This window comes from Capsicum annuum, chromosome 8, assembly GCF_002878395.1.
Source record: "Capsicum annuum cultivar UCD-10X-F1 chromosome 8, UCD10Xv1.1, whole genome shotgun sequence".
Lineage (NCBI taxonomy): Eukaryota > Viridiplantae > Streptophyta > Magnoliopsida > Solanales > Solanaceae > Capsicum > Capsicum annuum.
In genome coordinates this window covers 110,088,478-110,114,577 of record NC_061118.1, presented here as the reverse complement: position 1 = coordinate 110,114,577, position 26,100 = coordinate 110,088,478, and positions in this window count along the sequence as shown.

Sequence of the window (26,100 nt, the reverse complement as noted above, 5' to 3'; positions counted from 1 at the left end):
CACAATAGATTGCAGTATGTATTTTTGCTGAAAGATTTTAATGTTCATCAAATAAGGTAGTTAGAGTTGTTAAAATTCTATGATATAAGTGTTTTGTACCACCTGGATAAGGCCAATGTAAGTGCAAATGCCCTAAGTAGATTGTCTATAGGTAGTGTTGCTCATGTTGAGGATGATATCAAGAAGTTAGTTAGGGAAGTTCATCATCTTTCAAGATTAGGTATTCATTTGGTTGATTCAGCTAAGGGTAGTGTATGGGTTCAAAATAGTTTGGAATCTTCTTGTGTTGCTGAAGTGAAAGAAAAGCAAGATAGAGACCCAAGTTCAGTCAGAGATCAGAAAGTAGAGGTTTTCTCCTAAAGAAGAGATGGTGTGTTGTGTTGAGAGGGTAGACAATGTTTGCCATGTGTAGATGAGTTGAGATAGTGACTTCTTGCAAAAGCGCATGGTACGCATTACTTAATTCATCCAGGGGCCACGAAGATGTACCGCAATTTGTGAGAAATCAATTTGTGGAATAGTATAAAGAGGGATATTGTAGAGTTTGTAGCAAGGTGCTCTAATTGTCAAAAGGTTAAGGTCAAGCACCAAAAGCCTAGTGACACCATGCAGGAGTTCAGCATCCCCACTAGGAAGTAGGAAGAGGTGAACATGGAATTTATGACGGGTTTTCCTTGTACTTTTCATCAGGATGATTCAATTTGGGTCATTATGGATAGGAGGACCAAATCAGCCCATTTCTTGCCAGTCCATATTTCTTATTCAGTTGAGGAGTATGACAAGCTCTATATTAGAGAGTTGATTAGGTTGCACGGAGTTTCATTGTCCATTATTTCAGATTAAGGTACTTAGTTTACCTTTTACTTTTTGAAATCTTTTAAGAAGGGTCTTGGTACCTAAGTTCACCTCAATACAGCTTTCTAGCCTCAAATGGATGGTCAGGTAGAAAGGACCATTCAGACCCTAAAGGATATGTTGAGAACATGTGTTATCGATTTTAAGGGTAGTTAAGGTGATCACTTGCCTTTGATTGATCTCTCATATAATAATAGCTTTCATTCTAGTATTCAAATGGCTCCATTTAAGGCCCTATATGGGAGGAGATCTACATCTCCAATTGGTTGGTTTGAGGTAGGTGAGACTTCTTTGGCAGGGACTGATTTTGTGTTTAATATGTTGGAGAAAGTTCAATTGATCAGAAAAAAGCTTAAGATAGCCCAAAGCCGACAGAAATCTTATGTTGATGTGAGGAGAAGGGATCTTGAGTTTGAGATTAGATTTTTTCTATATCTGAAGATCTCTCCCATGAAGGAAGTGAAGAGCTTTGGTAAGAAGGGAAAGCTTATCCTCCGATATGTTGGCCCTTATAGAATCTTGAGCCACTTTGGAAAGGTAGCTTATGAGCTCGAGTTACCTATAGATTTGGCCTCAGTACACCCAGTATTTCATATCTCTTTGTTGAAGAAGTGTATTGGTGACCCAGTTGTAGTTGTTCCTTTAGAAAGCATAGATGTTCAAACTAGCCTTTCTTACAAAGAAATTCCAGTCGCGATCCTTGATCGCCAGATTCGTAGACTAAGGAACAAGGAAGTTCCCTGGGTCAAAGTTCTTTGGCGAACCCAGTCCATTGAGGGAGACACTTGGCAAGCAGAATAAGATGTGCGGACCAACTACCCTCATCTTTTCTCCTCAAACTCAGACTTAGCTTAAGGTAACAATTTTTCTTAGAATTTCTCTTTTCCATACTTAGTTCCAGCTGCATATCATTCTCAAGTCATTCATCCATTCTAGAAACCAGTTCAGTCATGTGTTATGTTTTAGATGCAGTCTTGTAATCATGTTTTCAGCATGTATATTCAGCATGTAACCTCAATTCCTCAGTGTTCTCAACTTAACCAACCTCATTGGAGGACAAATGTTCCAAAGGGGGAAATATTGTAATACCCTGAGAATCCAAACCAATATTAGAACCATGCTTCATGCTCATAAGAAATAAATTATAGTGATTTGGTAGTTTTATAAGCGAGTTTAATGTATATTAAGGCCTCAAATAACTCCTAGCTATTAGACAAATCAAAATATCCCTTACCGGTTGAGTTCTTGAGAAGGATGTTGCTATGGTCAACTTCAAATGAGCATATCTTTTATTTTACTAAGAATTTTTTTCTCACGACCCACCAATAGGTAGAGAATTTAATTATCTTTCCAACGATACCAATTTCACCTTAATTCGCTATTAGGGTAAAACATTATACCTATTTTACCAGAGAGCTGTCCGACTACCTAGGTGCAACGTCCAGGTTGATGGACCGTCAAGCCAGTGATGGACCATCAAACCAGGCCATCAAACTCAGGTAGTGAGCTTATTTTCTTTCCATAAAATAATGATTTAAGTGACAGTCAGTCACCAGAGTGATGTTCCGTCACCCAAACCATCAACTGGACCCATTTAACGATGTAATGACATTTTTAACGAGATTTTTGGGTATTTTTCCACCCTTTTAAACCCCAAACTCCATCAACTTAAATAAAATAACTCCTCGTTCATCCTAAACATGAAAATTATGGTTTCTATCAAGATCATTCCCCAAGAACAAGATTCAAGCCATTTCTTTAAGAAAACTCAAGAATCTAAGCGTCACCATTCAAGAACCTTCAAAAAAAGTTATTTTCATCCAGATTTAAGCTTTTGAGGTATGTTAGATGTTCATCCATAGGCCCTTTTCACCCAAGGAGTCCAAGAATACAATTTCAAATTCAAAGTTATGATTTTTTACAAGTTATTGTGATTTTAACCATGAATCCCTATGAATTTTTATTTTATACCATGTTTACATGTAATTATTATTATTATTAAACCCTACACATTTAAATGGTGTTGTTCGCTAATTTAAGCCTTAATTTGTGATTTAGTATTAGGATCATGCTACTACTACATGTTTAAAACTATTCTCATGCTTAAGCCATGCATTATAAGTGTTTGATGAAATGCCTCAAAGAATGAGTTTTTAATATTGACTATATGTTATGTCCTCAAAGTTTTAGTATGATCTTATTGTTATTGCTATTGAGTCCTGGGGGTTTGAATACCTAAAATTTAATTTTTTATATCTTTCAGTATCCTTAGAATGATTTTAGTTAAACTATGAGCATAGTTGATTTCTCAATTATTATTATCATAACGAGCACTATCAAAACTCATAATCAGTTAAACTTAGATCAGTTCAGTATTTTGAGTCAGTTCAGTTGGGAGTAGGATTTAGCACCGAGAGAATACAGGGATGATGTCTTCCCCGTCAGTCAGGCAGAGTCATTAGTAGCAGTCTCTGTATTCTAGAACTATATAGCTAGCATAGGATATGTGGATTCACCTATCAATTTAGGCTTGACTTTCTCTTAAGGGTCACCCGTCAGTTTACGCTTCATACCCTGGTCCTTTAAGACATCAGTTTAGTGGATCTACATAGCCATTATTAGTATCCATGGCACGGTACTGACACTCTTCCAACTGGGGTCATAGGTTTGACCCTAATTAGCTTATATTAGGGAATGTAAGTTAGATGATAGCTCCCACTGTCTCAGACCAGTATTCAGTGCAGAGTTTAGTTTCAAGTTTTCTTGACCATAGCATACAGTTGTCAGTTATTCAGTTATCAGTATGTCAGTATTTTAGTTTATAGACTATTTCAAAATCATATTATATGCTTAGTCATGCATTCTCAAATTTCATAATTTTCATGATGTTATACTTAGTTATCTCATGTTATTTATTTAGTCAGTTATTATTCATGCATATGAACCCCTGCATATTAGCCTAACCTCATCTGGTATGCCAATACATTTAAAGTACTAATTGCATACTCATTTTTTTGTGCTATGTTGTTTAATATCATAGGTTCGGACACTCAGGTTTCCAATCATACTTAGACATTAGAGCGTATCAACAGCATCAATAGTGGTGAGTCCTCATCTATCAAGGACATGGTTGTTATTTCAGTTTATCTCAGTATTTTATTTCAGTTAGACAGTTAGAGTTAGTTGGGGCTTGTCCCATCAACTCTCTATTAGACAGTTTTAGAGGCTTTTAAACATTTTAGACAATCAATTAGTTGTTGGTCTTTTCAGTCAGATTTTTAATAATTTCACATATATTTCAGACTTTTGGGTTTTTAGTTGTATTACTTTTAGATTTAAAACCTTAAGGCAGATTCAGTAATTCTACACATGTTTATTTATTATCAATTTTATTTAGTGGTCACAGTAGGTACCAACTTATGGGTTAGCTTATAGTCACTTGTGACTGTAAGCATCGTGTGGCATCCAGGGTTTACTCTAAGGAGTTATATATTATGTGGTCATGGATTACTTTGCAAATACTATTATGTTATCCTTGCTTGGCATACCCCCCAGTCATGTGGCAGGGAGCGATTAGCTGTAAGTTGGTGGGGATCATTTCTTATATTTTTTCTAGGAGACTGATGTCCAGTGGTTGTGAGTCTTATCTCGATTATATATGCGATACTCGTGTAGAGAGTCTGTTATTTGACTTTGTTTCTATTGTTTGTGAGTTTCCTGATGTGTTCCCTACTGACCTGCCCAATATTCCCCTTAACCTTGAGATTGAGTTTTCTATTGACCTTGATCTTGGCACGCAACCTATATTTATGGCACCTTAATGTATGGCTCCTGTTGAGCTTAAGGATCTGAATTCTTAGCTTTAAGATGTTCTTGGTAAGGGATTTATTAGACCGAGTATGTCCCCGTAGGGAACTCCTATTTTGTTTGTGAAGAAGAAAGATAGCTCCATGCATATGTGTATCTACTATAGGCAGCTTTATAAGGTGAAGGTAAAGAACTATTATCCTATGCATCACATTAATGATCTATTCGACCAGCTTCAGGGTGCAGTCATGTTATATTAGATAAATATGAGGTTTGATTATCATTAGATGAGGATTCGGGCTAAGGATGCCCCAAAAACAACTTTCAGAACCTATTATAGTCATTATGTGTTTTTAGTGATGCCTTTTGGGTTGACTAATGCCCCAGTTATATTCATGGATTTGATGAACCAATGTTAAACCCCTATCTAGACTTTTTTGTTATTGAGTTTATTGTCACTTTTTTGTTATTGAGTATATTGATGACATTCTTTTGTATTCGAGTAGTAGTAAGAAGCATTTGCAGTACTTAAGGGTTGTTCTCTAGAATTAATGAGATCATGTGCATTTTGATAAGTTCTCCAAGTGTGAGTTTTAGCTTGTATCAGTATCATTCCTTGGTAATGTGGTGTTTAAAGCCTATATTATGGTGGATTTGGCTAATATTTTAGCGATTCATGATTGGGATAGGCCTACGTCTCTTACTAAGGTTCGTAGTTTCATTGGTCTAGTTGGTTATTACAGGCACTTTGTTGAGAGCTTTGCTACTATTTCAGCTCTTATGACTAGATTGACTCAGAAGAAAGTTCCTTTCTAATGGTCTGAAGAGTGTGAGTTGAGCTTTGGAAAGCTCAAGGATTGTCTTACTTCAAATCTTGTGTTAGCTATTCCTATTGAAGGTGAGGTATTCACCAAGTTTTTTAATTCTTCTGGTGTTGGTCTTGGTTGTGTTTTGATGTATCAGGGCCATATCACTGTTTATTCTTCTAGACTACTTAAAGTGCATGAGCATAACTACCTTACTCTTGATTTGGAGTTGGCGAGGGTAGTGTTTGCGCTTAGGATTTGGAGACATTATTTGTATGGTGTGCATTGTGAGCTTTTCATCAATCATCGTAGCCTTTAACATCTTATAACCTAGCGAGAGCATAATGCTTTCCAGCGTAGATGGATGAAGTTGTTTAAGGACTATGATATTTCCATAGTGTATCATCGGGGTAAGGCAAATGTAGTAGTTGATGGCTTGAGTCATAATGCAGTAACTTGGTGTATATATCAGTTTTTCAGAGGCCTATGGCATGGTATATTCAGTCCTTAGCCAATTTAATGGATTGCCTTGATATTTTAGATCCTGGAAGGATTTTGGATTATGTAGTGGTGAGGTCCTCCCTATTTGAGCAGATTCTTAATTATCAGTATGAGGATAGCAAGTTATGTTTTCTCCATGATTAGGTATTGAGTGGTGAGTCTAGGAGAGACACAGTTGATTTTGAGGGTATTTTGAGATTTTAGGGTAGTATTTATGTTCCCCAACTTGATGATTTGATTCAGTCTATTTTTCATGAGGCTCATTGCTCTAGATACTCTATTCACCTGATACAGCTTAGATGTATAGAGATTTAAGGCAGCATTTCTAGTGGGATGGTATGAAGAGAGATATGGTAGACTTTGTGGCTCGTTGCATATATTATCAACAGGTTAAGGCTGAGCATCATCATCTAGGTGGATTAACTCAAAGATTTCCCATTCTCGAGTGGGAATGGGAAAGGACTAAAATGGATTTCATTAGTAGTTGCCTCATACTTCCCATGGTCATGATGGTATTTAGCATATTATGGATTATTTGAACAATTTAGAACATTTTATTCCTATTTAGATGACCTCCAGTGCTAAGACATTAGGCCAAATTTATGTTTGGGAGATAGTTCGTTTACATAGGGTGCTTATTTCTATCATATTAGATTGTGGTTCTGTATTTACTTTGCAATTTTAGAGAGCATTCCAGGAGTAGTTGGGTACTCTAATGGATTTGAGTATAGCCTTTCATCCATGGAGAGATAGTCAGTCCGAGCAGACCATTCAGGTGCTTAAGGATATTCTTTAAACTTGCATAATAGATTTTGGAGGATAGTGGAATCAGTAATTAGCATTGGCAGAGTTCGCCTACAACAACAGCTATTATTTGAGTATTGAAATGGTGCCTTATGAGGCTTTGTATGGTAGGAGGTGTCATTCTCTGATAGGATGGTTTGAGACTTGTGAGGTGAGACCTCATGGTACAGATTTACTTTAAGACTTGTTAGATAGAGTCAGGGTGATTCAGGATAAGCTGAGAGCATCCCAGAGTAGGCAGAAGGCCTATGCCGACTGTAGGCTTTGTGCCTTGAGATTTGGAGATGGTGATTTTGTGTTACTTCATGTTTATTCTATAAGAGGTATGATGAGGTTTGGAAGAAAGGGTAAGCTCAGCCCTCGATATATTCGTCCTTTTAGGATTCTTCGCATGGTTGGTGAGGAGGCCTATTAGTTAGCCTTGCCTCCATATTTTGTTGTTGTTCATCTGGTTTTCTATGTATCTATGTTGAGGAAGTATATTCCTAATCCATCTTATGTGCTTAGGTGGGATTCAGTCTAGTTAGACGAGCAATTCACCTTTGTGGAGAAGCCTCTACTTATTTTATCTAGTGATGTGAGATAGTTGCATACTAAAGAGATTTCTGTAGTTAATGCTCAGTGGAAACACCGCCCAGTGGAGTAGTCCACCTGGGAGATTGAGAGTGAGATATGGCCCCTGTATTCTCATTTGTTTGAGACTTTGGGTATTTACATCATCTTTAACTTTTGGGGATAAAAGTTCCTTAGTTATGGATATTGTAATGACCCTTAAGGTCATTTCTCGTGATTTCACTTATCTTCACTATTAGAGATTTTCCATAGTTTCTCCAAGTCATTTACGATGTGCTAGAATCAATAGTTTTGTTACTGGGCAGTTCGTTTGTTTGTAGAACTATTTCCCCTTTTAGAAGTCTTTCATGGTTCCAAATAGCCATCGAGAAAAACTTAAGAAAAATGACATAAGATACGAAATTTGACTGCTCTTGAATATTAATTTTAGGTTGGGTAGAACTGTGGTTCGGGTTTCTCTACAACCAAACATATTTTGACCAATTGGTCGAAAAGTTGATAAATTGAAATTTTTTGTGTAGGGCCTACATTTAGTCAAGATGACCTCGAATTGAAAATCCAACTTCACCAGCATATCCAGAACATTAAAATAAGTTTGGTTGCATATCTCATTTGCTCATATTGGAATCCTTGGCTAAAACTTGGAATTAAATTCTATGTTTCAGCCATCATCTAGTGCTAAGGAGTACCGCGATCGTGAGGGCATAGCTATGATCTCAATGTCTCAATCATGGAAAGTATGTGTGCACGATTTCACTAACTGAGGTCTTGGGAAGGGATTGTTTAAATTCTCTTCTTGGCCAAGAATTAGCCATTTTTGTAGTTGTCTTATGTCCTAAAACCCTAATAGAGAGTGTATGACCTCAAAGTGAGTCTTAGATATTGATTGTGAACTTGAATAATTTGCATAATCATGATTAATGTCGAATCTAAGGTACGAATTCGGTAATTTAAGTGTTGAATTCTTAATTAATTGACCTAATACCCCAAATGGCTTGAGACTTGATTTTATCCCTAAATATGGTTGATTTGCACCAATTTCTTGAGGTTTATAACTCCCCAATCATATTTAAGCAATGGGTTGGTCTCAAAAACTCATTTTCCATATGTGGAACCCACTTAGGGGTTTTGGTGTTGTTTTGGATACAAAGCACAATGGTGCAATATGGGTGTTGATATTCTCGTAAGAATGCATAGATTATTTCATTGATAGCTTGGCTTGTGGAAGAAGCTTTGAGGAAAGGGAAAGCAAAGATTGTTGGTTCGTGAGCTATATTTGCATTCAAAGTAGGTTAGGTTTACTTGTTGTTAGATTGAGCTTTACTATTGAATGACTTTGATATCTTGATAAGATTGGGCAGGTTCCTAGATGTTGAAAAGGTATATAGTAATGTTTGGGTTTCGTGGAATCGCTTAGTCCTTTGAATACATTAAGTCTGATATTTGACTCATAGTCTAGATTCTTGGTTAGTTGGACTTTTTATCTCATTAATAGAATGAGAATACTCTAGTTGCTCTAATTATATGGGAGTTACCTTGTTCACTCATCTTAAGAGTAAGTTGACTTAGATAAGCATAGTTGTGGAATTGGCATTAGAGGCTTTGGGTGACATAAGAGTAATACGTGAGGAAGATTTTTTTTATAGAACTAGTGTGGATTGTTAAACCTTTGGGACATGATTTGATAACTTAGTCTAATTCCAAGTAGAAGTTTGACTTGAAGAGGATAATTTGAGATATTAGAAGTGGAGCTTGGCCCGTCTTAAGCTTGAACTGTGTAACTTCATTAGTAACCTAGATACTTATTGAACGCCTAGAATATGATTTTGGTAATATGATGTCTAACCCAGTAAATAGTTTATACATGATGTTGATTTTGGGGATAATATGCATACTTTATTAATTATCTCATTTTTATTATTTGGATAGCATTAGAAAGTTTTGTGAATTGAACGTATGGCTAGGCTATCACTTAACTTATTGGCTAGTTTACTATGTGAGCTTTGGATTATGTCATTACTTATATTATGCTCAAACCTAGTGACTAAACTTATGTTTGTGACAAAGAAGCTCTTTTGTGCTAGTATTGTGAATTATGCCTAATAAGACAGATTCTAGAAAGTATAACCATGACTTATAATTGACCATGCTAATAATCATGTCAAGCCCGGTCAAGTGTTGAGTGTTTATACCATATGGATATGCATGTTCATGCACTTACGATTATAGTGTATTGATAATGTATGGTGATATACTATGATATGTCTTTCCTTGTTTCTCGTACACTCTATTGCTTATGGGGCTTGTACTTGTCAATAATTTGGCTATATATTTATATATAATTATTGATGTTATGATAAATATTGATGCTATGGTGAATATTGATTATATTATAATGCCCGTTAAGTTTAGAGGATATATTGATGACATTGTGATGCTCGGTACATCTGGAGAATATGTATATTTGATGATGATGCCCAGTACATCAGGAGGACATATTGATGATATTATGATGTTTGGTACATTTGAAGGATACATTGATGTCATTATGATGCCCAATAAGTATGGAGGATATATTGATGATATTATGATGCCCAGTATATTCGAAAGATATATAATGTTATGATGATGCCCGATAAGTCTGAAGGATATATTGATGATAATATGATGCCCGGTATATCTGGAGGATATATTGATGATATTATGATACCCGATGCATCCAGAGAATATATTAATGATATTATGATGCCTAGAACATTTGGAGGATATATTGATGATATTATGATGCCCGGTACATCTGGAGGATAAATTGATATTATGTATGGTAAACATGTATATATATATATATATATATATATATATATATGTTTATGTGTGATTATGCTCTTATATAAGATATCCTTGTATGTGCCTTGAAGATATGATACTAATCATGGGATGCCGGTTATAATTCCTGTATCCTAATTACTTGCTTAGTGGTGTAGTTCTCACTAGTACTAAATGTTGAGTAGAAGTAGAATATGCCGAATAAAGAGTTAAGGCTAATTGGCAAGTTGAATCTTGTGTAGAAATAAGAATTCACCTAGTGGGTATGCTTGGCTTGAATAAAGGGATTAACTCAGGAATATTGCCTAGTTAAATGAGTTGTGTGGTAACTAGCTGACTACTAAGTGACTATTTTACTTGATGACTAGAAGTCTAGAATGCTTGATAATAGACCACACAGTTTAAATGTGATAACTAGCTATTGTGGTTATTATATGGTCAATGGTGAGCATTGGTGATGATTAATGTCATGGTGACTAAGTATAATATTGTTGGGTTGTTAAATGTGGATTTGTAGATTTTAATACTAGATAGTAAGAGGCGTTGGTTGATAGATAGATATGTACATTTGATGATATGTACCCTTTTCCTTTATAATGACTAGTACGTCTATGATAGTTAGAAATAAGCTTTGGTCTAATGACGTCTTTGGATTAGTAATGCATCTTCACTAGGTATGAATATTGGTTATTTAGTGAATAATAGTTAGTGCTAAATCATGGTTGGGGTTTAGTAAAGGATTGGCTAGGCGATGATTGGCAATCCTATGAAGACTAGTGAATTAGTAACCTAATAATAATAAGTGTTGGTTATTTAATAATGGCTAGATAGAGTGTATTGATATCATAGATATCTAAATGGCTATAAGACTACGGTTATGATTAACTTGGTATATGTTATTTCAATTGCGGTAATTAATGATGATTATGGATCTTGGTAAATGATCATTGATGGAAATTATGGAAACCATGGATAATGAGAAGTTGGTTATGTAACTTGATATTTGATAATTTGATCTATTGATGCACTCTCCGGTGGTATGGGACACCATGATGAGTTTTTTACTTTATGTTATTTTGGTTGTACATCCCGATGGTATGGGACGCCGTGGTGAGTTCTTTTACCTTATGCTCTAATGAATGTGCATTGAATATGGTATTTATGCATTTACAATCGTATTAGTGTCATTTTATACTTTCGGATTGATTACTCATTTTATATGACGGTTTTTGTATGTATTGATATGAGATGTCATATTATTGTTCTAGTTGATTAGTTATATTTTACAGTGATGATGAAGACAATTAAGGTTTGATTCTGTACCTTGACTTAGAGATATTATCTTGCTTTATATCATCTTTATTTCATAACTTTGCTTAGTCAGCCGATGATGCCTACTGGGTACCCGTTGTTTTGGTAATCATACTACACTTTTGTACTTTTTTGGTGTAGACCCAAGTACTAGTTATCATCGCTGAGTTGAGATTATATAGGGTTGATATTTCAAAGACAGGGTGAGCTCTTGTAGTTTTGAGTCGCATGTTTCCCTCCTATATTTATTTCATCTTTTGTATTCAAGATGAATGTATAAGAGTATTTAGACTTTGAGATTTATTTTCTTATTATCATACTTAGATGCTCTTACACTGATATTACCAGGTCTTTGGATTAGTATCCATAGTTGATTGTTAAATGTGGAACATTGTTGTTTATGATTGTGTTCATCTATTGTGGCCCTCGTAGGGTGTTTCTACTAGAGTAACCCATTGCCTTATCTTTGGGTTGCGTTTTTGGCTTACCTACTTATGGCTTTTAGTAGGTTCCATCACCACTCATGAATTGGGTCGTAACAGTTTCAATGTTAAGAAAGTGTGTGGGTGATTCTTCAATGGTTGTTCCCTTAGAAAAAGTGGGTATTTTAGATTCCTTGTCCTATGATGAGGTCCCAATTGAGATTTTGGATTGGCAAGTCCGTCGGCTATTAACTAAGGATGTAGCTTCAGTAAAGGTTCTTTGAAGGAACCTAAATATTGAGAAAGCTACTTGGGAAGACGAAGAGGACATTAGGTCCAAGCATCTGTCCCTATTCCCTATTCCAGATAATCATGCTTGAGGTATGTGTATTCCTTAGTATCTTTGTTTTCTATCTTTTTTAAAGGTAAGAGTAGTGGTATGTAGAGTCAAATCCTGCTAATAAATGCCTTGTCCTATCATTCGATGTCTAATGATCCTAAGGGGGAAATATATAATGCCCCGAGCATTTGATCCTCAAAATTTTCTATAATTTTATCATCACTGTCCTGACTACGACTTTTTTAACTAGTTGTAAGGAGTCATGATGGGTCGTAGGGAGTCAGTCGTGACTTAATCAGAACAAGTGGCTTAGTATTCTGCTCTGTCTATGAGTGGCTATCAACTAGTCTTCAAGACTTCTTACGTGTTTTAAGGACCAAGTTGTAAGGTGTCCAGAAAGATTGGCCCAAGACACTGTCTTCATTATGACTTAAGGTAATGAGTCGTAAAGACATGATGATTTCCTATGTCCCAATCATAGGGCGTCTAGTATATCATCCTAAATTTTTTTTAGTACGAGAAGTGGGTATAAGTCATTAAGTGTGGTTACGAGTTGGTGGTATGAATCATAGCCCGACCAGTATGGGGCCTTGGTGGTTATATCTTGACTACGACTCCTTGAGATGAGTCGTAATTTATCATTACGAGTTGTATAGTGACCCTAGTCACTAACGACTAAAAATTCAATTTTAAATTTGAGATTACTTTTGACAATTCCCTCCTTACGAAATTAAAATCTCATATCCATAAGGCACTTAAGGGGGTTACATTTCATTTTTAACGTACTCAAACACTTAAAAGGCTCTCTAAAATTCTCTCAAGCAGCCATACTTAGGGTTTCCATGAAATAGGTCATCCAAGGGCTCAAGGGTTGAATTCCTTCCGTGAAACTTGGTATTTCAGGCATGTTACTCTTCCCTTATTGTTAATTTGTAAAAATAATATGTTTTAAAATATTGTTTATGAGATATTTATATTGGTTTGAAATCAAGGGTTGAGGGTCTTGAAAGTTTGTTGTTGAACAATGTTTTACCATAGTTTACATATGATTATTTATGCTTTAATTATGGTATTGAACTTATGGGTGCATGGGTATGGTGAATGAACTAGGGAATTGTTAATATCCCAAAACTTGTGACTTTTGAAGTGGTTCTTACCCCAACCAAATATTGTATAACATTGGTTTTTAGTTATGAGAAATATGGAAATTGAACTATTCTTAAACTATTGCTTTATGATTTTGAATTGAACCTTATGAGGCTGTTTAATTCCCTAAGCTAATGTATAATTAAACCAAGGAGGTTGTGAATTTGCCCAAAGGATGATAATTGGTTTGGCATGTCGATGTTACCTTACAAGTGTAGTTGGTAAGACGATACCAATAATGATCCCTTAATGTATAATGTGGTTCAATGAATGGGAATGTGTGATACTTGTTTTAATTGGACTTTAATGAAGCTTGTATAGCTAATTCGTAAAACTGGAGGTATTGAAGGACCAATACTGGAAACCGCAGTTGCCGACGCAGGAGTCGATATGATCGTATGGTTTGATTCCCCCTTATTATTATAAATTGATTGGGAGGTTCGATTCCCCCATATCTCGTTACATGATTTGGTGCTCGTGTTACCTTAATATGTCGGGAGGTTCGATTCCTCTATAGTTTATATGTATAACCTTTGGTTCATGTGGCCACATGCACTGGGGTACTACCGGCTGGGGGAGAGCTAGGCCTATATAGCCCGTGGGTACCTTCATAGGTTATGAAGGTTGAGCAACACAATCCAGGATAAAGTCTTAATATACATGTTAAGGCTTATTCTCTATCCCGACATGTGATATATATATATATATGCATTTGATTATGTGCATTAGATTTTAATTATTGTGAACTGTTGATCATGGCATTATGATATCCTTATCACTGAGTTATATGCTAGTGTTCATCTCACTAACCATTTTTGAACATTGTATCCCTACAAGATGCAGGCATCGGAGCTACTTTTACTTTTCCTATGCAGAGTTAGGTCGGTCGGCTTAGTTCATTATGTTGTGGTGAGCTTCCATCCCCGGGAAGGCTTAGGTATTTCACCAGCTTTCATTCTTAGATTTGAGTTGTTAGTTACTTTCATTATCATTAACATTATCATTTTCATTCTCATTGTTATTTTTCAGAGTCAGGGACATATTCTGACCAAGATTGATTTTTGCTCTTTGTTTAAAAGGCTTTTTTTGGATTACTACGGATAGTGGTTGATGTTGGTCAGTTGTTTGGATGGTCATTGATCATCGGTTATAGAAATGTTTTGACTTTATAAAGCTTTTTGCATGCTATCTTATTATATATTTGAAATTTATCTAACATTGGGGTGTGTTTGGTTTGGTTAGGTGCAGTGGGTGATCTCTGGTCCACGTGGGACCTATGATACCCATCATGGCCAGGCCTTGGTTCAGGTCATGACAAATATGGTATCAAATACTAGGTTTGGTGTCATTGGGTGTCCAGCAAAGTCGTGTAAAGTAGAGTCTCATTTACGGGTATGTAGCATGTCACACTTATAGGGGAGAGGCTACAAGGTATTTAGGAATGTTTCTCTTTCTTTTTGTTCTATTTTAAGCAATAGACTCTAAGGTACTGAATCTTATCTAATTCCCATATGTTTGCTTTTCAGATCATGCCTCCCAGAAGATCTGATACTTGTGGGAACCCTTTTATCTCATCTGAGGATAATATGGATAGGGTTCGTGGGAGCCCTTCTATCTCATTTGAAGCAAGGCAGGATGTTAGTGAAAAAGTATGCCTTGAAGTTTCCTCAGTTGTCGTGTTATGTTCCTAAACTGGTGTCTAGCATAAGGGCTAGAATGAGGAAGTTTGCCTCTAGATTATCCCATGAGTTTATTTTGGAGATCAAGGCTGCCTTGTTCAATAAGGATATGGACTTGTCTAGACTTGTGGTGTACATGCAACAAGTGAAAAAAAAAAGCAAGTGATGATAAATAAAAGGCAGAGTAAGAAGTTTTGCTATTCTGATTAGAGTGGAGGTCAACAGCAAAGTGGTAGGGATAGTGAAAAGTGGTTTAACAGGAAGTGGGGAAATTATGGTTCCTACTTTACGACTAGTGCTCCTTATCAAAAGTCATCAGGTGATCATTTTTCTTAATATAATAGTAGGTTTAGAGAAATAGGAGCCCAATCACAGGCTAGTAGGGCTCAGGCACCTCCATCGTATCCTCCTAGTATATTCTGTGGGTAGGTGCACCATGGTGTTTGATAAAAGGAGAGGAACAACTGCTTTAAATATGGTTAGAACTGTCATATAAAGAGGGATGTTTCTTTTAAGGTTGATTATGGGTCAAATAAGATTCTTGTTGCTACTTTATCAGCTCCTGCCCAAAAGGTGCTACTTCTACTTTAAGATCTAACACTGGTTGAAACCATTTATATGCTCTTGCCACTTACCGATATTCTAAGGAGTCCCTCGATATTGTTACTGGTATACTTAAACTCTTCTCTCATGATGTATATTGTCTACTTGATCCTAGGTTTAATTTCTGTTATGTCACCCCTTATGTGTCTATCAATTTTTGTTTTGATACTGGATGTATTTTGGAACCTTTCTCTGTGTCCACCTCAGTGGATGACTCTGTTGTGGCTAGAAGAGTCTATAGAGTTTGTGTGATGTTGGTCTATGGCAAAAAGACCTTGGTAGATCTGATAGAGTTGTATATGTTATACTTTGATGTGATTTTGGGTATGGATTGATTACATTCGTGTTATGTGTCTCTTGATTGTCAGACTCAAAGGGCCAGTTTCCATTTCCCTAAGAGTCGGTGACTAAATAGGAAGGTAGTTCCCTAGTACCTAAGAGAATGTTTATCTCGTATCTTAGAGCCTGGAAATTATTTTCCAAAGGGTGCCTTTATCACTTAGTGCATGTTAAGGATTCTAGATCTGAAAGTCCTCTTTTGCAGACTATCCCTGTGGCTTATGAATTTTCTATGATGTTTCCTGATGATCTTCCCTGTATTTCTCCGAATAGGGAAATCAATTTTAGGATTGATTTTCTACTAGACACTCATCCTATTTCTATTTATACTTATAAAATAGTTCTGTCCAAGTTGAAAAAATTCAAAGAGCAGTTAAAAGATCTTCTAGATAAGGGTTTTATCTGCCCTAGTGTGTCTCCATAGGGTGCTTCTATGTTATTCATGTGTAAGAAGGATGGATCCCTTTGAATGTGTATTAATCATCGCTTATTAAATAAGGTGACCATGAAGAATAAGTGCCCACTTCCGAGGATTAATAATCGATTGGATCAACTTCAGGGTACTAAGTACTTTTCTAAGATTTATCCTTGGTTGTGTTTCCACCAGTTGAAGATTAAGGAGGAGAATATAAATAAGGCTGCCTTCCGAACTTGGTATGGTCATATTGAGTTTTTGGTAATGTCCTTTGGTTTGACCAATGCCCTTTCAACATTTACTGACCTTGTGAATCAAGTTATTTGTTAGTTCTTAGATTTGTTTGTAATTGTCTTTATTGATGATATTTTGGTGTAATTGAAGAGTGAGGCAATCATATCAATCACCTCCACCTTGTGTTTCAGACCCTAAAGGATCAATGTTTGTATGCCAAGTTCTCTAAGTGTGAGTTCTAGCTAAATGTTGTGACTTATCTGGAACATATTGTGTCTAATAAAGGGAACTTGGTGGATCCACAGAAGGTTGCGGTGGTTAAGAAGTGGCCTATACTCCCAACTCCAACCGATATTCAGAGCTTCTTGTGTTTATCCAGTTATTATAGAAGGTTTGTGGTGAGTTTCTCTTTTATTGTTGCCCCATTGACTAAGCTGACTCAGAAAAAGGTAAAGTTTTTCTAGTCTGATACTTGTAAGGGTAGTTTCAAGAAGATGAAGGATAAGTTGACTTTGGCTTTTATTTTGACTCAACTTGAGGGTACTGAGGGTTTTATTGTCAATTGTGATGCGTCTCAGGTAGGGTTGGGTTGTATGTTGATGCAATAGGGCAAGGTGGTTGCTTCTGCCTCTAGATAGTTGAAAGTTCATGAGAAGAATTATCTAACCCATGATTTGGAAATATTATTATGGTATTTGCATTAAAGATCTAGCGGCACTATTTGTATGGGGTCTATGTACATATTTATTCTGATCATAAAAGCCTGCAATACATGTTCACCCAGAAAGAATTAAATCTCAGGCAAAGAGAATTATGACATAAGTCTTCACTATCATCCAGGTAAAGCTAACGTGGTTGTTGGTTCTTTTAAGAGGTTGTCCATGGGAAGTTTGTCTTATTTGGATGAAGATAAGCAGGATTTGGTGAAGGACATATATCATTTGGCTATTCTCAGAGTTCATCTCTTAGATTTTGAGAATAGTGGTGTGATTGTTCAGGATGTGGCGAAGTCATCTCTTGGTGATGAGGTAAAAGGGAAGTAGATGTTAGATCCTATTTTGATACAAATCACAGATAATATGGGTGGGAAAAAGTGATGATTTTTGAGATTGGAATTATGGTATCTTGAGATACCAAGGCTGATTATGTATTTCCGATGTTGATAGGTTGCAAAAATGAATTTTTGTCAAAGCTCATAATTCACATTATACTATTTACCCTGGTTCAACAAAGATGTATCATGATCTTAAGGAGATTTATTGGTGGAATAATATAAAGTGTGATGTGACCAATTTTATAGCTAAGTGCATGGTGTGTCAACAAGTGAAGATAGAGATCTTCAGACTCGATGGACTGACACTAAAGATTGAGCTACAAGTGTGGAAATGGGAAATGATTAATATGAATTTTGTTACGAGTCTTCAATGGTCTCACCGTTAGTTTGATTCAATTTAGGTCATCATAGATATGATGACTAAGTCTTCTCACTTCTTGCTAGTGTGGACTAATTACTCTTTTGAGGATTATTCCAAGTTGTTCATTGAGGAGATCATAAAGTTGCATGGTACTCCATTCTCCATCATATCTTATCGTGGTAACCGATTCTTATCTCACTTTTGGAGGTTATTCCAGCAAGGCTTGGGGACTAAGGTGACCCTTAGTACCTCTTTCCACCTGCAGACGGATGGGCAATCGAAAAGGGAAATACAAGCCTTGGAAGATATGTTTGGAGCTTGTGTTTTTTATTTTGGTGGTAGTTGGGTTAACCACTTGCCTCTTATAGAATTTGCCTACAACAACAATTACCACTCTAGAATTAGTATGGCTCTGTTTAAAGCCTTATATGGTAGGAAGTGTAGATATCCTATTGAGTAGTTTGAGGTTGGTAAAAATAAGATTTTTGGCCCTGATGTAGTTCACTAATCGATGGAGAAGGTGAAGGTGATTTGGAATAGACTTAAGGCCACCCAAAGTCGCCGAATATCCTACGTGGATCTGAGGCGAAGGAAGTTAGATTTAGTGTTGGAGATTGGGTGTTTTCATAGGTGTTCCCCATGAAAGAAGTGATACAGATTGATAAGAAGGGGAAGCTCAGTCCCCGTTGTGTTGATCCGTACTTGGTTTTGATGAGGGTTGGTAATATTTCAAATGAATTAGAGTTGCCTTCTAGCTTGAGCTCCATTCACCTGGTGTTTCATATTTTGATATTGAGAAAGTGCATGGGTGATCCATTGATGGTTGTTCCCTTTGAAAAGATGGGTATTTTGGATTCCTTGTCCTACGAGGAGGTCTTGGTTGACATTTTGGATTAGCAAGTCCGCTAGTTATGAACTAAGGATGTGGTTTCGGTAAAGGTTCATTGGTCGAACCAAAAGGTTGAAGAAGCTACTTCGGAAGCCAAAGAGGACATGAAGTCTAACTATCCATTCTTTTATCCTATTCTGGATAATCATGCTTGAGGTATGTGTATTCCTCTGCATCATTATTTTCTATCTTTATTAAAGGTAAGAGTAGTGGTATGTGGAGTCAAATCGTGCTAATAAATGCCTTTACCTATTATTCGAGGACGATTGATCCTAAGGGGGGAAGTATGTAATGCCTCAGGTTTTTGGTCCTTGAAAATTTTCTAAAATTTTATCCACACTGTCCAGACTACGAGTTCCCTGATCAGTCTTAGGGTGTCATGACAGGTCGTAGGAACTCAATTGTGACTTTATCAGAACAAGTGGCTCAGTATTCTACTCTGAGTATAAGTGGCTCTCAACTAGTCATCAAGAATTCTAATGGGTCATAAGGACTAAGTCAGAAGGTGTCTAGAAAGTTTGGCCAAAGACACTATCTTCATTATGACTTGAGGCCATAAGTCGTAAAGACTCATGACGAGTCGTTATGTCCTAATCATAGGGTGTCCAGTATGTCATACTAAATTGTTGCTATCTTGAGTATGGGCAGTGGTTACAAATCGTTAAGTGAGGTTATGAGTTGGTGGTATGAATAATAGCCAGACCAGTATGGGGCTATGGTGGTTTCGTCTTGACTACGACTCCTTGTGAAGAGTTGTAATGTGGCTTTATGAGTTGTATAGTGACTCGTAGTCATTGACGACTTAAATTTTAATTTTTAATTTGAGGGCACTTTGGATAACACCCTCTATTCCCAAATAGAACCACACAACCATAAAGCACTTAAGAGGGTTATATTTCATCCTTATCCTGCTCAAGCACTTAAAAGGTACTCTCAAATTCTCTCAAGCAACCATACTTATGGTTTCCTAGAAGTAGGCTATCCAAGGGCTCAAGGGTTGAATTCCTTCTGTGAAACTTTGTTTTTCGGGCATATTAGTTTTCACTCATTCTTAATTTGTAAAAAGCATATGTTTTAAGGTATTGTTTATGAGATATTTATGTTGGTTTGAAATCAAGGGTTTAAGGTCTTGAATGCTTATTGTTGAACAATGTTTCCCATGGTTTATATATGATTATCCATGCTTTAATTATGGTTTTTAACTTATGGGTGTATGGGTATGGTGAATGAATTAGGGAATTGTGAATTTCCCGAAACTTGTGACTTTTTAAGTGGATATGACCCTAACCCCATATTGTAACATTGGTCTTTAGTTATGAGAAATGTGGAATTTGAACTATTCTTGAACTATTGCTTTATGATTTTGAATTGAATCTTATGAGGTTGTGTAATTCCCAAAGCTAATGTATGATTGAACCAAGGAGGTTGTGAATTTCCCCAAGGGATGATAATTGGTTTTTCTTGTTGATGTAACTTTGCAAGTGTAGTTAGTATGACGATACCAACAATGTATGCCTTAATGTATAATATGGTTCAATGAATGGGAATGTGTTATACTTGTTTTAATTGGGTTTTAATAAGGGTTGTGTAGTTGAGACGTGAAAATGGAGGTCTTGAAGGAGCAAAACTGGAAACCGCAGTTGCCGATGTAGGAGTTTATATAATCGGGTGGTTTGATTCCCCTTATTATTATAAATTTATTAGGAGGTTCGAGTCTCCCACATCTAGTTACATGATTTGGTGCTCATGTCAACTTAATATGTTGGGAGGTTCGATTCCCTTATAGTGCATATGTATACTCTCTGGTTTATACGGCCACATGCACTGGGGCACTACTAGCTGGGGGAGAGCTGGGCCATATAACCCGTGGGTTCCTTCGTATGTTATTACAGTTAAGCTACACAATCCAAGATAAATTTTTAATGAGCATGTTAAGTCGTGTTCCCTATCCTGACATGTGATATATATATGCATTTTATTATGCTCATTGGTTTTTAATTGTTGTGAACTTTTGATCATGGCATTATGTTATCCTTATAACTAAGTTACATGTGACCTCCAAACGTTGTATCCCCACATGATGCAGGCACCGGATCTACTTTTACTTTTCCTGGGCATAGTTAGGTTGGTCGGCTTGGTTCGTTGTGTTGTGATAAAGTGGTGAGCGTCCATCCACTGGAAGGCTTAGGTATTTCACCACCTTTCATTCTTAAATTTGAGTTGTTAGCTACTTTCATTATCATTAACATTCTCATTTTCATTCTCGTCGTCATTTGTTAGAGTCGGTGACATATTCTGACCAAGACTTAATTTGGTTCTTTGTTTAAAAGGCTTTATTTGGATTACTTGGATAATGAGTGATGTTGGCCTATTGTTTAGCTAGTCACCAGTCGTCGATTATAAACATATATTGACTTTTTTAAAGTTTGTTGCATGCTATCTTATTATATATTCGAAATTCTTCTTACATTGAGGGATGTTGTGTTTGGTTTGCTTACGTACAGGGGGTGATATTCGATCCATGTGGGACCTGAGGTACCCGTTATAGCAAGCCCTGGTTCAGGTCGTGACAAATATAGTATTAGAGCCTTGGTTTGGTGTCATTGGGTGTCTAACAAAGCCGTTTTAAGTAGAGTCTCATTTATAGGTATGTAGCACGCCGCGCTTATAAGAGAGAGGCTATGAGGCAGTTAGGAATGTTCTACTTTTTTGTTGTTCTATTTTAACCTATACATTCTAAGGTCTTAAATCTCCTCTAATACCCATATGTTCACTTTTCAGACCATGCCTCCCAGAAGATCTGATGCTTGTGGGAACCCTTCTATCCCATCAGAGGACAATATGGATGTAGTTCATCGAACTCTAGGAGTTCAGACCCGGTCTACAGCCACTACTTCTGATTACCCTGATGAAACTCCACTACTTCCCCTATCCTTTCTTAGGAACCCAAGGCTGGCGTGTCTAATGCTAAGTTTTGTAGTGGATTCATTTGCTTACCCAGTTGGTGGCCTCCCAAACTGAGTGTTACTTATGTTGCTCCATAATCTAAGGCCACTAGAGTTGGTCAATTACTGAAGTTGAGTCCTCATTTTTCACTGGTTTTATAGTTGAGTAGGATCCTCAAAACTTTATTGATGAGATGGAAAGTATCTTCCTTATTATGTATGCTACTGATGTGGAGGGTCTAGAGTTTGTAGATTATCAGTTGAAGGTAGCATTCCAATAGTATGAAGAGTGGGAACAGTCTAGGGGTGAAAATGCTTTATGGGGTGACTTTTCAAGAGTTTTTTATGATTGCTACTTTCCTCAGGAGTTGAGGAAGGTGAGGGTCGAGGAATATGTGAATTTAAAGCAAGGCAGGATGTCAGTGAAGAATTATGCATTGAAGTTTCATCAGTTGTCGCGTTATACTCCTGAACTAGCGTCTAGCATGAGGGCTAGAATAAGGAAGTTTGCCTTTGGATTATCCCATGAAGTTATTTTAGAGAGCAAGTCTGCCTTGCTAAATAAGTATTTGGACTTCTCTATATTTGTGGTGTATATGTAATAAATGGATGAAGAAAAGAAGGAGCAAGCAGAGATAAATGAAAGGCAGAGTAAGAAGTTTTGCTATTTTGATTAGGGTGGAGGTCTGTAGCAAAGTGTTAGGGATGGTAGAAAGTAGTCTACAAAGAAGTAGGCGATTCTGGTTCCTACTCTACGACTAGTTCTCCTTATCCAAAGTCGTTGGGTGATCATTATTCTTGGTATGATAGTGGGTTTAGAGTAATAGGAGCCTAATTGTAGGCTAGTAGGGCTTAGTCAAGTCAATCGTATCGTCTCTGTAAATTTTATGGTTAGGTGCACCATGGTGTTTGAGAAAAGGGGTGGAACAAATGCTTTAAATATGGTCAGATTGGTCAGATGCAGATAGATTGTCCTTCAAAGGTTGCTTCTAGCGCAAATAAGATTCTTGTTGCTAATTCATCAACTCTCACACCAAAAGGTTCTACTTCTACTTCTAGATCTGACACTGGTTGGAACTATTTATATGCTCTTACCACTTGTTAGGATTCTGAGGCACCATCTAATGTTGTTCCTGGTACTCTTAAACTTTTCTGTCTTGGTGTATAGTGTCTACTTGATCCAGGGCCTAAACTCTCTTATGTGACCCCTTATATGGCTATCCATTTTTGTTTTGATCCTCAATATATTTCGGACTCTTTCTTTGTGTCCCCCATGTTAGAATTTGATGTAATTTTGGTTACAAATTCATTACATTCGTGTTATGCACCTTTTAATTGTCAAACTAAAAGGGTCAGTTTCCATTTCCCTAATGAACCAGTGATCGAATGAGAAGGTAGTTCCCTAGTACCTAATAAAAGGTCCATCTCGTATCTTAGAGCCTGGAAATTGGTTTCCAAAAGGTAACTTTATCACTTAGCGTATGTTAAGGATTCTAGATCTGAAAGTCCTCCTTTACAGACTATCTTTGTGGTTTGTGAATTTTCTGCGGTGTTCTCTGATGATCTTCTTGGTATTTCTCCTGATAGGGAAATTAATTTTGGGATTGATCTTTTTTTGGACAGTTGTCTTATTTTTATTTCTCCTTATAAATGGCTCTTTCTAAGTTAAAAGAACTCAAATAGCAATTGAAAGATATTATGTATAAGGGTTTTATCCGCCCTAGTATGTCTCCATGGGTTGCTTCAATTTTATTTATGTGTAAGAAAAATGGGTCCCTCGAATGTGTATTGATTACCGTCAATTAAGTAAGGTGACCGTGAAGAATAAGTACCTACTTCTGAGGAATGATGATCTATTCGATCAACTCCAGGGTGCTAATTTCTTTTCTAAGATTGATCCCCGATTGGATTACCATTAGTTGAAGATTAAGGTTGCGGATATCCCTAAGACTACCTTCCAAACTTGGTATGGTCATATTGAGTTTTTGGTGATGTCCCTTGGTTTGACCAATGCCCTAGCAGCATTTATGGACCTTATGAATCGGGCTTATCGTCTGTTCTTAGATTTATTCGTGATTGTCTTTATTGATGATATTTTGGTGTAATCAAAGAGCGAGGTAGATCATACCAATCACATCCGCCTTGTGTTTCAGAACCAAAAGGATCAATTTTTGTATGCCAAGTTTTGTAAGTATGAGTTTTGGCTAAATATTATGACTTATCTGGAACATGTTGTGTATAATGAAGGGATCATGGTGGATCCATAGAAGGTTGCGGTGGTTAAGAAGTGTCCTAGTCCCACGACTCCAACCGATATTCAGAGCTTCTTAGGTTTATCCAGTTATTATAGAAGGTTTCTAGAGAGTTTATCTTTTATTTCTACCCTATTGACTAAGTTGACTCAGAAAAAGGTGAAGTTCTTCTGGTCTGATGCTTATGAGAGTAGTTTCAAGAATCTGAAGTATAAGTTAACTTTGACTCTAATTTTGACTCTGCCTAAGGGCACTAAATATTTTGTTGTCTATTGTGATGCATCCCAGGTAGGGATGGGTTGTGTGTTGATGCAACATGGGAAGGTGGTTGCTTATGCCTCCAGTCTTCATCATATCTAATCTTGGTACCCAATTCTCATCTCACTTTTGGAGGTCATTTTAGCAAGGCTTAGGGACTAAGGTGACCCTTAGTACCACTTTCCACCCGCAGATAGATAGGCAAGCAGAAAGGGAAATATAGGCCTTGGATGACACATTTTGGGCTCCATTTGCCTATAACAACAAATTATCACTCTAGCATTGGTATGGCTCCATTTGAGGCCTTATATGATAGGAGGTATAGATCTCCTATTAGGTAGTTTATGGTTGGTGAGAAATAGTTATTTGGCCCTGATTTGATTCCCTAATTCATAGAGAAGGTGAAGGTGATTTGGGATACACTTAAGGCCTCCCAAAGTCGCAAAAAGTCCTACGCAGATGTGAGGCGAAGAAAGTTGGAGTTTAGTGTTGGACATTGGGTGTTTTTGAAGGTGCCCCCCATGAAATGAGTGATACAGTTTAATATGAAGGAAAATTTTAGCCCCCATTATGTTGGTCCGTACTTGGTGTTATGAAGGTTGAACATGATTTATATGAATTGGAGTTTCCTTCTAGCTTGACCTCCATTCACCCGGTGTTTCATGTTTCGATATTAAGAAAGTGTATGGGTGATCCTTTGATGGTTGTTCCCTTGGAAAACGTGGCTATTTCGTATTCCTTGTTCTACGGGGAGGTCCCGATTGAGATTTTGGATTGGTAAGTCCACCGATCGTTGACTAAGGATGTGGTTTCAGTAAATGTTCTTTGGAGGAACCAAAAGGTTTAGAAAGCCGAAGAGGATGTAAAGTTCAAGTATCCATTTTTGTTTCCTAATCCGGATATTTGTAATTAAGGTATGTGTATTCCTTAGCATCTTTGTTTTTTGTCTTTGTTTAAGGTAAAAGTAGTGGTATATGGATTCAAATCATGCTACTAAATTCCTTTTCCTATCATTTGAGGACGAATGATCCTAAGAGGGAAGTTTGTAATGCCTCGAGTTTTGTGTCCTTGAAAAGTTTCTAAAATTTAATCCTTATTGTCCTAACTATGACTCTCCGAATGTGTCTTAGGGAGTCATGATGGGTCGTAGGAACTCGTTTATGACTTAATTAGAACAAATGGCTTAGTATTCTGCTCTGAATGCGAGTGGCTCTCAACTAGTCATCAAGACTTCTAATGGATCATAAGGACCGAGTCGTAAGGTCTCCAGAAAGTTTGGCCCAAGACACTTTCTTCATTACAACTTGAGACCATAAGTCATAAAGAGTCATGATGAGTCGTTATGTCCTAATCGTAAGGTGTCCAGTGTATCATCCTAAATTATTATTATATTGAGTCATTGGTTGAATCATAGCTAGACCAGCATGGGGCCTTGGTGGTTTTGTCTTGACTACGACTCCTTGTGATGAGTCATAATATGTCCTTACGAGTTGTATAGTGACCCGTTGTCACTGGCGACTAAAAATTTAGTTCTTAATTTGAGGGAACTTTGAATAATTTCCTCCTTTCCCAATTAAAACCCCATGTCCATGAAGCACTTAAGGGGTTATATTTCATCCTTAACCTACAAAAACACTTAAAGGCTCTCTCAAATTCTCTCAAGCAGTCATACTTTGGGTT